Source organism: Benincasa hispida, chromosome 10 (assembly GCF_009727055.1).
Source record: "Benincasa hispida cultivar B227 chromosome 10, ASM972705v1, whole genome shotgun sequence".
In the NCBI taxonomy this organism is placed as follows: Eukaryota; Viridiplantae; Streptophyta; class Magnoliopsida; order Cucurbitales; family Cucurbitaceae; genus Benincasa; species Benincasa hispida.
Genome location: NC_052358.1, coordinates 59154506 through 59165379, shown reverse-complemented (window position 1 = coordinate 59165379; position 10874 = coordinate 59154506).

Sequence of the window (10874 nt, the reverse complement as noted above, 5' to 3'; positions counted from 1 at the left end):
CATAGTTGAATCCTCACTTGATTTATTATGTCCAAATCCGATATAACCATGAATTAGTAAGTCAACCCTTCACCAGGATGTTCCGTAATACCCGGCTGGAGGGGATTCAGGTCGCCTTCTCTTGACCATTTCACCACCGAGCCCCGAAATTACTTCTTCTCACCTTAAGTCCACTAGTCAGTACCCCTAATATAAACAATTGTTTGTAAGATCCAATCAACAAACTCATAGTTAGCTCAGGATTAAGGTCAAGTTACCTAGGTCATCGCTTTGAAATTGTCAGTCTTAAACAGTAAACAATGTTATAAAATAAGAGTGACGAATTTCGTGGTCCGATCTTGTACAAATCCTTTTGCACTAGGACACCCTCACTCCTCATGTCCCAACATGAACGAATTAGGATTACTTCATTTGTAGCACTTTATAACTTTTTGTAACAATGACAGAGTAGAGCGCATCGAATAGTTTTACCAGAATATGGTACCCAACCTTATTCATATACTATAGATCATTTTGACTATTCACTCGAACCTAATTCACTTTTATGTCTCCACATAAAGTTCAAGTATCATCCAATAGTCAAGGGACTTTTAGGTTTATTGGATTTCTAATAAGCAAAACATCTATTCAATAACACCTTATTGAATTTTCAGAATAAGTTCCATTGTTTACATACCACGAGTTTTAGGACATAAAACCTAGCAATGCATCCAATAGAATGTTTGTTGGAAGGAAAATGAACTATATATCAAGTCTTGTTAGTTTCCATTGCTAACAACTCCGTTTTCATTGCATCATACCAGTGACTATAGGGAATAGCTTGATAATAATACTAAGGTTCATATGTAGACGAGACATTAAGTACAAAATTTAGAAAGGAAGTACATCGTTTTTCATAGGATAAAGCTTTCTCAATAGGGAACTGAGATGAATTGTGTTGCTATAAGTGTTGGGTTGGGATTGGTGTCCTAATTCTCCCGAAGTCTCGTTATTTTGTAAAGATACACATTGTTCAATGAATAAAATAAGTGTTATTTAATTCTGGCATTTACTCATATCCAATAAACAAAGCTCCTTGGTTATCTTATATGAACTTAAGCATGTATATGTGATATACAAGTGGATCATGCCTTAAGTGATAACCTAAATAAGTCTATAGTATAAGGATTAAGGTGGGATACCTGATCATGGTGACACTATGGATACGACCCGCTTTGTAGAGGTTTGCAAGTGTTGTAAACTACTACAGATGGTTGATCCTGACCATTCATGTGGAGACGTGCTAGTGAAGGTGTCTTATACAAAAAGTTTGTATAAGACCTGGACCATGAGATGACTAGACTCTATATATAATGCCGTTGATACTAGAGACTTACATCTCACCTAAACGACCATAGGTGACACGACCTCAATCCTAATATAGATTTACTAAACGACAGTTGGGCGAACTAAACGATCGCATAGTTTTGGTAAACGATCGCTTGCCCTAAGTAAACGATCGTGTAATATCTGTAGGCGACATATCGAGCTAAACAATGAGCTAAACGATCGCATAGCTTTTGCTAAACGATCGCTTAGCTTTATCTAAACGATTGGGCATCAACCTACATGATAGGTCTTTGATAACGGGCAGAAATGCACGTTACTACAACGCAAAGTCATAAAACAATGCAAGATTGCGATGGTAAAAATATACAATATTGCGTCCAAAAGCATTAAGTTCACAACATTGTGATCGCATGTGTCCATCGTATTAAAACAACTAACTTATGTATTTTATGCAGGAAAATGTGTTGACGCAAGGCGGAAATGTGATCCAAAGAAATTAACGTCCGAATGCATTAAGAGATTACGGCCGCAAGGCTTTGCAATTGTTTGCGCTCGCGAAAATCTACTCAAGAAGGTGGCCGCATAGAGCCGGCGCATCAAGGTGGGCGCATCTGGGTGAAAGCTTAATAAATCACGATGGGAAAGAAAGCTGATGATGATCGATTCTGAATTAAATTGACAAGCCGTTAACGACATACTATAGCAAGTACACTTAACTTTTCGGTGATAATTATTCGGCGCATCAGACAGAGAATTAATGTCATCCCATCAGTGCAATCATAAAATTGAAGAAACTTTTCACCCTGAAGCTCTATAAATACCGAAGGTCACCTTCATTGAAGGAGTTCACTTAGTTTACAGAATTCATCATATAGATAGAAGTTAGCCTTGTTCATAGTTTTCTTTTACTTAGGAGGCGGAAGCGAGTGAAGGGAGATTACACCGAGAGATCGTCTTGGTGAGCTCGGAAGATTGCTGGGAAGTGTAGAAAACAGAAAGAGGGCCAACTCTTACGTAAGCAAGAACATTTTTTGGGCAGAATAGAGATAACGCAGTGTAAAAGCCTTGGAAAGCAAGATATTGCTACCATGCTCTCTATCCTTATTTTCCATTGTCATTTTGTACTATGAACTTATTTATAGAAATGGAAATTGCATCTTTATATCTGTTCACTCTCTGTATATTGCCTGTCTCTTATACACATCTAGATGTGTATAAGAGACAGGAATAGAGATAACGCAGTGTAAAAGCCTTGGGAAGCAAGATATTGCTACCAGGCTCTCTATCCTTATTTTCCATTGTCATTTTGTACTATGAATCTATTTATAAAATGGAAATTTCATCTTTATATCTGTCCACTCTATTTACATTACGCATGAGTAGCTAAATCTGTCGAAGGGTTGAGAAGCACTTAGCTAGCATAACCTGAGATCTTTATTCTATGCGATCATCTTGTATTATGTATGCGTCATTCGTCTATTAGAGATATTCGGGAGGGTAGTCTAAGGATAGAATCTAGGCTTAGAAAAGTTAGATTAGAATCTATGCTCGGGAGAGTTAGATTAGAACCGCATAATCAAGAGATAGAAGCTTAGGAATAAGCTCTGTTTGCTATTAATGCATCGCATGCACCCTAGAGATAGAATATGATTGTATGTGGTCACCTTGTCCTTGTGTGCATCTTTTATCATCGCATAGGCAAGAAGTAGAGACTTAGGAATAAGCTCTATAGACATTATCGCATTCATCGCATACATCCTAAAATTAGAGCTATCGCATTTGCATTGGAAAATGAACTGCTGTCACATGAGTGTAGCATGATCGCATAGTTTGGATGCATTCTTAGGAAACGCTAGCTAAAGACCTTCTCAACCCATTCCTCCACATACTTATTGTATCTGTTGCATAATTACTATTTTCTCAAATCTGCCGCATACAATTTTATACCTTTAACAACAAACCAACCAACACTTGATTTATTTGTTACCGCAAAGTGATCTAAATTACCATCGCATATTGTTTTCCTTAGTCCTTGTGTTCGACCACGTGCTTACTAGGCAACTTAGTAGGATTTATACTAGGGTCTTGCTGAGAAAACTTGCATGCGCAACGCATATTCCACCATCGCATTCTACACCATTATTTCATCGCATAAAATTATGCATCAAGTTTTTGGTGCCGTTGCCGGGGACTTCGACAATACATTGTGCTAATGGTAATTTTTAAATTTTTTTTTTTGCAGTTTTCAATCTCTAGCGAATTACAACCCAAAGATTGAAAGAACGTTCTGACGAAGATTGAGAACCAACCGCCAACAACAATAAGACAGAACTCCAAGAATGGTGGAACAACCGAAAGAGAGGGCCATAAACGCAAATAATATAATGGCCAACCCCATTCTCCTGGCGAATGACCGCAATAGACCCATTCGGGACTATGCGTCGCCCAACCTATATGATTTCTCCCCAGGAATCATGAGGCCAACGCTGGACGGATTGAGGTTTGAAATGAAACCGATTATGTTGTAGATGATTCAAACGTCCGAACAATTTGGTGGAAGGTGTGGCGAGGATCTGCATGCCCATCTCTGGAGTTTTATTGAAATCTGCAACACTTTTGTCTTCCCAAATATCTCTACAAGGAGGTTTGACTAACATTGTTCCCATTTTCCTTATGTGACAAAGCAAGGAAATGGGCTTATTCTTTAGAACCAGGGGAGATAACATCGTGGGAACATGTAGTTGAAAAGTTCATGAAGAAATACTTCCCTCCAACGGAGAACGCAAGAAGGAGGAAGTTAATTACGAATTTTGAACAGGAAATTGAAGAATTGCTCAGTGATGCCTGGGCGAGGTTTAAGAGGCTGGTCAAGGCATCGCAATTAATAGCACGGGAACGCAAAAAGGGCAGGTCAACGCAATTGCTCAAACGATCACAAGTTTTGTCATCTGTGGAGAAGCACATCCGATAAAAGAATGCCCAAGAAACCTGCAGTCAGTATGCTTAATAAAGAATAACCCTATTCCGATACGTATAACCGCAGGTGGAGAAACCACCCCAATTTCGCGTGAAAAATCAACAACAAAGCTTTCAACTAGTGGCGTAAAAGGAAGGGCCACAAAGATTTTTCCCGCGAACAAATGGTCAGACGCATAACAAAGCCAACAGTTCGCAGGCACCACAATCTTCATCCTTAGAGAGCTTACTGAAGCAGTATATTGAGAAGAATGAATCAGTGCTTCAGAATCAAGCAACGTCCATCCGAAATCTCAAAATTCAGCTAGGACAAATTGCGGGCGAATTTAAAAATAGACCGCAAGTAGCGTTGCCAAGCTCAACTGAACTTCCTCACAACTATGAGGGTACAGGAAAGACACAATGCCTAGCAATCTCCTTACTAAGCGAAAAAATGACAGTAAAAGTAGGGAAGGAACCCATCACGACCAACTTGAATGCGGTGACAATCGAGGACCCGTTGACATATGATTCAGAAAAGCCCAAGAAGATGAACCCAGAAGTTGTGTCCATCTTCAGGCCTCTAGAACACGAGATAGAAGAAGTCCAGCTACCACCATTCCCACAAAGATTGAAAAAGAAACAGAATGATGAAGATAAGATAGCTACAGAGGCAGTAACGTAAAATACTATGATCCCACCAAAAATGTGCAACCTAGGAATTTTCACAATACCATGCTCAATTGGAGGGGTCTACATTGGTCAAACACTATGCAATCTTGGGATAAGTATAAACATAATGTCGCTACCAATCTTCAAATGATTGAATATGGGCAAATTCTCACCCATGACAGAGACTCTCCTACTTGCGGACAGATCTCGAATACATCCCGAGGGAGAGTTGAAAGATGCCGCAATCTCAATTGACAAATTCATCTTGCTGGCAGACTTCATCATTCTGGACTATAAAGCAGACGAAGATGCACCCATCATATTGGGGTGACCATTCCTCTCGATCGGTCACGCTCAAATTGATGTGCACAAGGGGGAAATCATAATGAACGTCAATAGGGAAAAGCTCCGGATTAAGGCAATTAAGATCCCAGAAGACCGAGAAAAGAAGAGAAAGCCACCGTGGATGTAAAAAGTCCAAATTGAAATAAGCAGTCCCTGCATTACTATGCAACTCAAACTCATCAGGGACGCAATCCTTTTGGAATATTCTTCTTCCTATCACTGCTTCATGAACTTTCGTTACCTTGCTTTTATCTGTTATCGTATATTTGTCTTTATATCCAAAAAAAATATATATGCGATCGTGGTGAACGATCATGGTAAACGATTTTGCTAACTCTGTTTTTATTTGACCCTCTCAATATTTTCTTTGCAACAATCGAACGATTGCGGAGGCGCTACACGAAAGACGCAACTACTTTATTCCATCACCGCAATCAAAGAGAGCAGTTTGTCGCAAAGCAGGACGCGTCCACAAATAATGTGGGTGACAGAGCAAATTTGGGGGTTGTATCTTTCCTTGACTTTATTTATTCCAAATTTTGCACTATCACATCGCATTTTAACTTTGATCATTTTAGAATCACATCCTTTTTAGTCGGTGCAATCATTTAACATTGATTAGTTTAGTAAGTCACCACATTATTTCTCTTTGCCATTTATGATTTCAATGAAGAAACACATGCCTCTAATTTTACGTATATACTAGAGTTACCTTAATTTCAGGACAGTCAACTCATGAAATATTTCTAGAAGTCAGTGGTCTGCTAGCTTTCTTTCAAACTGACCTTTTACGAAACTTCCTAAGAGCATAGCATGACTTCTTTCAATCTTTCAGCAATGGGGATATTGCTGCGTTTAACTTTGGGGGTGCGGTATTCATTTTTCAACCTTGCATCTTTATATCAAAAAAAAAAGAAAAAAACATTGCGATCGGATCCTACTCGTAGTTGGATGTCCGCATGACACTCGTGGGGGCAAGCCAAAACGAAGGTAGGAATCATGACCAACGCATAAATAAAATGATCACAACTCCACTACCAAACGGGCATGAGTTTAGACTGAGAAAAAGCGACTTGCTCATAGTTGGATGTCCACATGACATACATGGGGGCAAGCCAAAACGAAGACGAGGCACTTGGATCAGCGTAAGGTCATAAAAAAATATATATGTCTAAAATACGCAAGGACAAATTTAACACCCAAGTGAAAAGGTTGGAAAAGTTTTTTTATGAAATAAATCATGCAATGCCCTAGAAACTAGTAAGGTCTTTTTGAAGGTTAAACTTGTAGTCCCTAAATTTTAGAANGGGGCAAGCCAAAACGAAGACGAGGCACTTGGATCAGCGTAAGGTCATAAAAAAATATATATGTCTAAAATACGCAAGGACAAAAATCATTTGAAAATACCCCAGTTGGAAAAGTTTTTTTATGAAATAAATCATGCAATGCCCTAGAAACTAGTAAGGTCTTTTTGAAGGTTAAACTTGTAGTCCCTAAATTTTAGAAATATTTTAAGGGGTCTGGATAAAAATTAAGGAGATTTTGGTACATAGGATTTGAATAAGGCATCCTTGAGAAATCTAGGAATGAGAAGACGGTCGACTTTCTAAAGAAAATATTTAGTTTATGCTTGAGGACAAGCATTGTTTAAATTTGGGGGTGTGATAACGGGCAAAAATGCACGTTATTATAGCGCAAAGTCATAAAACAATGCAGGATTATGATGGTAAAAATATATAATATTGCTTCCAAAAGCATTAAGTTCACAACATTACGATCGCATGCGTCCATCGCATTAAAACAACTAACTTATGTATTTTATGCAGGAAAATGCGTTGACGCAAGACGGAAATGCGATCCAAAGAAATTAACGTCTGAGCGCATTAAGAGATTACAGCCGCAAGGCTATGCGATCATTTGCGCTCGCGAAAATCTACTCAAGAAGGTGGCTGCATAGAGCCGACGCATCTGGGTGAAAGCTTAATAAATCACGATGGAACAGAAAGCTGATGACGGTCGATTCCAAATTAAGTTGACAAGCCGTTAACGACATACTGTAGCAACTACACTCAACTTTTCGGTGATAATTATTCAGTGCATCAGACAGAGAATTAATGCCATCCCATCAGTGAAATCATAAGAGAGAAGAAGCTTTTCACTCTGAAGCTCTATAAATACCGAAGGCCACCTTCATTGAAAGAGTTCACTCAGTTTACAGAATTCACCATATAGATAGAAGTTAGCCTTGTTCATAGTTTTCTTTTACTTAGGAGGCGAAAGCGAGTGAAGGGCGATTACACCGAGAGATCGTCCCGGTGAGCTTGGTAGAGTGTTGGGAAGTGTAGAAAATAGAGAGAGGGCCAAGTCTTGCGGAAGTAAGAACATCTTTTGTGCAGAATAAAGATAACGCAGTGTAAAAGCATTGGGAAGCATGATATTTCTACCGAGCTCTTTACCTTTATTTTTCATTGTCATTTTGTACTCTGAATCTATTTATAAAATGGAAATTGCATCTTTATATCTGTCCACTCTCTTTACATTATGCATGAGTAGCTAAATCTGTCGAATGGGTTGAGAAGCACTTAGCTAGCATAACCTGAGATCTTCATTCTATGTGATCATCTTGTATTATGTATGCGTCATTCGTCCATTAGAGATACTTGGGAGGGTAGTCTAAGGATAGAATCTAGGCTTAGAGAAGTCATATTAGAATCTAGGCTCGGAAGAGTTAGATTAGAACTGCATAATCAAGAGATATAAGCTTAGGAATAAGCTCTGTTTGCTATTAATGCATCGCATGCACCCTAGAGATAGGATATGATAGTATGCGGTCGCCTTGTCCTTGTGTGCATCTTTCATCATCTCATAGGCAAGAAGTAGAGACTTAGGAATAAGCTCTATAGACATTATCGCATTCGTTGCATGCGTTCTAAAATTAGGAGCTATCGCATTTGCATTGAAAAATGAACTGCTGTCGCATGAGTGTAGCATGATCGTATAGCTTGGACGCATTCTCAGGAAACACTAGCTAAAGACCTTCTCAACCCATTTCTCCACATACTCATTGTATCTGTCGCATAATTACTCTATTCTCAAATCCGCCACATATATTTTTATACCTTCAACAACAAACCAACAAACACTTGATTTATTTGTTACCACAAAGTGATCTAAAATTACCATTGCATACTGTTTTCCTTAGTCCCTGTGTTCGACCCTGGGCTTACCAGGCAATTCAGTAGGATTTATACTTGGGTCTTGCTGAGAAAACTTGCATGCACAATGCATATTCCACCATCACATTCTACATCATTATTTCATCGCATAAAATAATGTATCAGTCTTCGCCATCTCCTACTTGTCCAGTCGTGTGATGCGTTATTTTATGATGTGGAATTATAAATGAATTGTGATGATGAAAATGCATTGAGCACCCAAGTTTTTTCAGTGGAATCCAAGTGTAAACCCCACTGAGTTCCTGGTAAGTCCAAGGTCAAACTCAGGGACTTGGGAAAGTAGTTTATGGTGGTAATTTTTAGAAAACTTTGCGGTAACCGATAACTCAATTAATTGTTTGTTTGTTTGTTGATTGCGGTAATGAAAAATAACAAATGCGACTAATTTGAGAAAAGTCTGATTGTGTGATAGATGCACTGAGTATGCGGATGAACGGGTTGAAAAGGTCTTTAGCTAGAGTTACATGGGTTTGCGTCAGACTATGCGATCATGCTACAACCATGCACAACAAGTAATTTTCCAATGCAAATGCGATGCTCCTAAGTCTAGGACGCATGTGTTGAATGCAAAAGGGTCCATAGAGCTTATTCCTAAGTCTCTATTCTTTTCATATGCGATGATGCAAGATGCATAAAGGCAAGGTGACCGCACACAATCATATCCTATCTCTAGGATGCATGCGATGCATTAATAGCAAACAGTGTTTATTCCTAAGCTTCTTTCTCTTGATTATGCGTTGTAATCTGACTCTCTCGAGCCTAGATTCTAATATGACCTTCCCAAGCCTAGATCCTGTACTAAGACTACCCTCTCGAGTATCTCTAATGGACGAATGAAGCATACATAATACAAGATAATAGTATAGAATGAAGATCCCCAGTTAAGCTAGCTAAGTGCTTCTTAACCCATTCAACAGATTTAGCTACTCATGTATAAATAACAAAGAGTGAACAGATATAAAGAAGTAAATTCCATTTTTATAAATGAGGTTGAATACAAAATAACAATGGAAGTTAAAGGTAGAGAACCTGGTAGCAATCCCTTGCTGACCGAGGCTTTTACACTAGCAATTTCTATTCGATTCAAAAGATATTCCTGCTTCTGCAGAAGTCGGCCCTCTCTCTGATCTTGAAGCTTTCGACGCTCTCCCCAGTCGGCACAACCTCATTCTCTCCTTCTCTCACTTCCGCAGCAATCTCTATGAACAGAACTTGTGAATTCGGAAATTTCGAACTTGTGAACCCCTTTCCTGAAGGATGCCTTCATTATTTATAGAGCTTCCAAGGTGAAAGGCGGCTTCTCTCTTATGATTGTACAGATGAGATAGCTTTAATTTGCTGACTAATGCGCTGAATATTTGTCACCGAAAAGTTGAATGTACTTGTTATCGTTAACGGCTATCAACTTAATTTGGATTCGACCATCATCAGCTTTCTATCCCATCGTGATTAACTATGCCTTTCACCCAAATGTGCCCACCAAGTTGTGCAGGCTCTATGCGGCAATCCTACTTGAGCAGATGTTTGCGAACACAAATCACCGCAAGACCTTGCGGTAATGCTGCGTTCGTTCGTTGATTTCTTATGATCGCTCTTTTCGCCTTGTGTCAACGTATATTCTGCATAAAAATACAAAAATCAACTATTTCTATGCGATGACCGCATGAGACCGCAATGTTATGAATTTAATACTTTTTGGACGCAATCTATCATATTTTATCAACATAAGCCAATATTGTTTAAGAACTTAGCTCTATGATAACATGCATTTCTGCCCGTTATCACACCCCAAATTTAAACAATGCTTGTCCTCAAGCATAAGCTAAAAATCTCCTTTAGCAAGTCGACCGCAAGTCTCTTTTACTAGATTTCTCAAGGATACTTCATTCAATTCCTATACACCAAAATTTCCTTAAGTCTTATTCAAGTCTCCTCTAAAAATATTTCTAAGACCTAGGGACCGCAAGTTTAACCTTCAAAAGGACTTTACTAAAGTTGGGAACATCGCATGATTTATTTCGAAAAGAAAACTTTTCCACCGGGGTGTGAATTGATTTTTATCCTTGCATATTTCTTGACATTATTATTTTTTTTCTGACCTTACACTGATCCAAGTGCCTTGCCTTCGTTTTGGCTTGCCCTCACGTGTATCATGCGGACATCCAACCACGAGCAATGCGCTCTTTCTCAGACTAAACTCATACCTACTTAGTAGCGGAGTTGGGGTCATTTATTTATGTGTTGATCCTGGTGACTTACCTTCGTTTTGGCTTGCCCCCACGTGTGTCATGCGGACATCTAACTACGGGTAAGTGCCCTTCACAACTTAACTCTTAT